The sequence below is a fragment of the Bison bison genome, unplaced genomic scaffold (genome assembly GCF_000754665.1).
Source record: "Bison bison bison isolate TAMUID 2011002044 unplaced genomic scaffold, Bison_UMD1.0 scf7180017864072, whole genome shotgun sequence".
Taxonomy (NCBI): Eukaryota; Metazoa; Chordata; class Mammalia; order Artiodactyla; family Bovidae; genus Bison; species Bison bison.
This window is the reverse complement of record NW_011494644.1, coordinates 11,133,169-11,136,224: the sequence shown is the minus strand read 5'-3', so window position 1 is coordinate 11,136,224 and position 3,056 is coordinate 11,133,169. Positions and strand designations below refer to the sequence as shown.

General features: G+C 47.4%; 1 protein-coding gene across 1 annotated transcript in view; it reads left to right on the top strand.

The window, feature by feature from the left end:
- Positions 1 to 2,741: 2,741 nt before the first annotated feature.
- Positions 2,742 to 3,056, top strand: part of TMEM219 (transmembrane protein 219) — a 17,787-nt gene continuing 17,472 nt past the window's right edge. The window contains exon 1 of the mRNA XM_010837299.1: positions 2,742 to 2,863. The gene's annotated coding sequence lies outside the window, so the exon portion shown is untranslated. The remainder of the gene's footprint in view (positions 2,864 to 3,056) is intronic.

Below are 3,056 nucleotides of genomic sequence, written 5' to 3'. Positions count from 1 at the left end.
TCCCCATTCTCCTCTCTCCTGCCTCTTTATTTTCTGTCTCTATGAATTTGACTACTTATTGTATTGAATATCTTATGTAAGACAAATAATACAATATTTGTCTTTTTGCGACTCACTTATTTCACTTAGCATAATGTCCTCAAAGTTCATCCATGTTGTAGCATGTGTCAGAATGCCCTTTTTAAAGGCTGAATAATATTCTATTGTATGGCATACCATTTGTTTTTTATCCACTCATCTGTCGATGGACACACTGAGTTGCTTCCACCTCTTATCTCTTTTGAGTAATGCTGCTATGAACATGGTACTTATATATCTTTTTGAGACCTTACTTTCAGTTTTGGGGACTATATGCCCAAAAGTGAAATTGCTTGATAATATGGTAGTTCTATTTAAAAATTTTGAAAGATACACTGGTCTGTTTTCCATAGTAGCTGTACCAATTTACATCATCACCCACAATGCATACTGCTACTGCTGCTAAGTCGCTTCAGTCGTGTCCGACCCTGTGCGACCCCATAGACGGCAGCCCACCAGGCTTCTCCGTCCCTGGGATTCTCCTGGCAAGAACACTGGAGTGGGTTGCCATTTCCTTCTCTGATGCATGAAAGTGAAAAGTGAAAGTGAAGTCGCTCAGTCGTGTCTGACTCCTAGGGAGCCCATGGACTGCAGCCTACCAGGCTCCTCTGTACATGGGATTTTCCAGGCAAGAGTACTGGAGTGGGGTGCCATTGCCTTCTCTGCACAATGCATAAGGGTTCCACTTTCTTCAGCCTTGTCAACCTTTGTTATTTTTTTTTTTTTTGAGTGGACATCGTGATAGCTATGAAGTGGTATCTAACTGTGATTTTGATTTGCATTTCCCTAGTGCTTAGTGATATTAAGCATCTTCTCATGTGTTGTCATTTTACATATCTTCTTTGGAGAAATATCTATTTAAGTCACTTTTTAAATCAAGTTGGTTTTGCTATTGTTGAGTTGTAGGAGTTCTTTATATACTTTAGATATTAACTCCTTGGCAGAGTCATGATTTGCAAATATTTCCTCCCATTCCATGGACTGCCTTTTCACTCTGTTGATTGTGCCTTTTGATGCACAGAAGTTTTAAACTTTGATATAGTCTAATTTTCCTGTTCTTTTCTCTTGCTGTCTGTGCTTTTAGTGTCATATTGAAGAAATCATTGCCAAATCTAGTATCATGAAGTTTTCCTCTTATGTTTTCTTCAACATCTGTATAGTTTCATCTTTTACATTTAGTTCTTTCATGCATTTTGAATTAACTTTTGCATAGGGTGTGAAGTATGAGTTTAATTTCCTTCTCTTCCATGTGGATATCCAGTTTTCCTAAAACCATTTGTTGGAAAGACAGGCTTTTCTCCACTGATTGGTCTTGGCACCTTGTTGAACATTACTTGACTATATATATGTGGGGCTTCCCTAGTGGCTCAGTGTAAAGAATCCACCTGCCAATACAGGAGATGAGGGTTGGATCCGTGTGGGGGGAAGGAGATCCCGTGGAGAAGGAAATGGCAACCCACTCCAGTACTGGTTGCCTGGGAAATCCCATGGACAAAAAGAACCTGGCAGGCTACAGTCCATCGGGTTGCAAAAGAGTTGGACATGGCTTAAGGACTAAACAACATATACGAGAGGATTTTGAGCTATAAACTTTTGGGGGTGGTGGTACAGAAAGGACATGGTTTCTGCTTTAAGGAAGCCTCAGCAGAGTTGAATACTCGGTTTCTGTTTCATACAGCATTTGTCCAGTGCTGGTTGTGTGCTCAGTGGGTGCACGTTTTCCCACACTTTATCTCTTAATTTTCCCATTCAAACAGTGAGACAGATAAGATGATCCCCTTTAACAGAGAAGTAAACTCAGTCCCCAGAAGAGCACGGTTATGTTTTACGTAGAGGCAGGAACAGAGTCAAGATTTGAACCCAAAGTTATTGGTTCCATGTGTCCTGTTGGGTTAAGACGGACCTCCTGTTCTCATCTCTAAAATGCGAGCAGAAGTGAAAGCAGATGGTCTCTATTGAGCAGCCTTGCAGCTGTAGGATCCGATGCATCAAGGGGTCAGTAAAAGCCATGGACCAAGCCTGAGATGTAGACATTGCTGCTGCTGCTGCTGCTGAGTCGCTTCAGTCGTGTCCGACTCTGTGCGACCCCAGAGAAGGTAGCCCACCAGGCTCCCCGTCCCTGGGATTCTCCAGGCAAGAACACTGGAGTGGGTTGCCATTTCCTTCACCAGTGCATGAAAGTGAAAAGTGAAAGTGAAGTCGCTCAGTCGTGTCCGACTCCATGGACTACAGCGTACCAGACTCCTCCGCCCATGGGATTTTCCAGGCAAGAGTACTGGAGTGGGGTGCCATTGCCTTCAAATTGCAGAAAAAAAGCCTATGCTCCAATGCCGGCCGGAAGACCAGAGTCCCGGGACCAGAGCCCCGCCCCCGGGCGGACCCCAAGTTTTACCCGGAACTAGGGCGCGGCTGGGCTGTGCTATTGGCACGGGTGGGAGACGAGCAGAAGAAAATTGCCTGCGACGAGATTCTCGTTGAAATGCCTCCATGATCCCCCCGGATGGACAGATTACTATTTCTGGATGCCTCTAGGATTACCTCAGATGCCTCTCTCCCTTTTACTCACCTCCCGTGGCGTTATTTCTTTCCCTTTGTCCCTGCATTGGATGTTCTTTTGGTACGCCCCAACCCGGACCGGGAGGGGCGAGGCGCCCTCGCAGAAGCACTGCGCATGCGAATCCCGCCGAGGCCGGGTGGGGCGGCTGGGTGGGAGCACGGACCCCGCCCCTTCGCGACTCCACGCGTGACGTCGCGGGGGGCGCCGGCCTCCGCCCGGCTGCGAGCGGTGAGAGCGAGCGGCGGGCAGATCTGACGCTGCTAGAGCGGGAAGGGATGCGGGTGTTGAGTTTCTGCAGGAGGGGCTTGGCGGGGGAGGGGAGGCTTAGGGGCACCACCAGCCGCCGACCTCTGGCTCTGCCCTCCCCCTTCCTGCCTTTTCCGTCCTTCCAGATGTGCCAGGACGTGAAACAGGGCCGTGG